Source organism: Myotis davidii, unplaced genomic scaffold (genome assembly GCF_000327345.1).
Source record: "Myotis davidii unplaced genomic scaffold, ASM32734v1 scaffold217, whole genome shotgun sequence".
NCBI classification, from domain to species: domain Eukaryota; kingdom Metazoa; phylum Chordata; class Mammalia; order Chiroptera; family Vespertilionidae; genus Myotis; species Myotis davidii.
Window position 1 is genome coordinate 7742095 of NW_006290034.1, and position 1286 is coordinate 7743380.

General features: G+C 41.8%; 1 protein-coding gene across 1 annotated transcript in view; it reads left to right on the forward strand.

Moving 5' to 3' along the window:
- The window catches only part of MAGI3 (membrane associated guanylate kinase, WW and PDZ domain containing 3), a 162885-nt gene that overhangs the window by 145129 nt on the left and 16470 nt on the right, over positions 1-1286 (forward strand). The gene's annotated exons all lie outside the window — the stretch shown is intronic.

Sequence of the window (1286 nt, forward strand, 5' to 3'; positions counted from 1 at the left end):
TATTGAAGTGGGTTTTTTGTCTAATATCAAGACAGACTGAATTGTGATGATGCTTGGAAGTTAGGTGAGTAACAATAATCTTTTGAAATGACAGGCTTTCTTCTGTTTCTGAACAGAACATTTGATTGCTGTCGTATAAATGTGTCCTAGTGAGTCCTATCGGTTACAGCTAATACAGTTTCCCCTAGGTAGGCCAGGCATAGGGAGCTTCATTATTTCTGATGATATAGTTCTGTTGGAGCCCGGCTGGTGTGGCTCAATGTTTGACCGTCGACAAATGAACCAAGAGGTACCGATTAGATTCCTGGTCGGGGCACAAGCCAGGGTTGCCGACTTGATCCCCACTAGGGGGCGTGCAGGAGGCAGCTAATCAATGTTTCTCATCATTGATGTTTCTCTCTCTTCCTTCCTCTCTCTCTAAAATCAACAAAAAAAATTTTTTGAACCCCTTCCCCGGCAGAAACGTGTATACTTGTTTTCACAAAATGTTCTTTTTCAGTCGTCGACGAGTATACTAAGAAAATATGTGTAGGCCAGGCATAGGAACCTTCATTATTTCTGATGATATAGTTCTGTTTGAGCCCGGCTGGTGTGGCTCAATGGTTGAGCATCGACAAATGAACCAAGAGGCACCAATTAGATTCCTGGTCAGGGCACATGCCGGGGTTGCTGACTTGATCCCCACTAGGGGGCGTGCAGGAGGCAGCTAATCAATGTTTCTCATCATTGATGTTTCTCTCTCTTCCTTCCTCTCTCTCTAAAATCAACAAAAAAAATTTTTTGAACCTCTTCCCCGGCAGAAACGTGTATACTCGTTTTCACAAAATGTTCTTTTTCAGTCGTCGACGAGTATACTAGGAAAATATGGTAAAAAAATATGGTTTATAGGAAGACGAGTTACAAACTGTTTTCATAACCAGCATCAAAAATACTATATAGAACCAAAATAAAAAAATTAGTCTGAAAAAGAAACGTTTTTAACAAAAAAAATTGTTGGGGAATTAAAAAAAGAGAGAGTTTTGTTGGGTTGTTTCCTGTTTTGTTGGCACTCACAGTGGTCATTTAGACATTTTAAAAATTCATCTCAAACAACTTGGAAGAAACCTTTCTCTTCAATGTCAGGCTTTGGCAGCTCTGAAGTTAGCCCCGGCACTGGGGCTGCCTGATTGCAGGACTTTAACTGCAGCCAGGGGAATGACCTGGACACGCTCACCTGGAAGCCGCTGTACCTTAGCCCCTCTGTCCCCTAAAAATAGTCACTGCTTTCAGATTTAGGAACCAGAAGT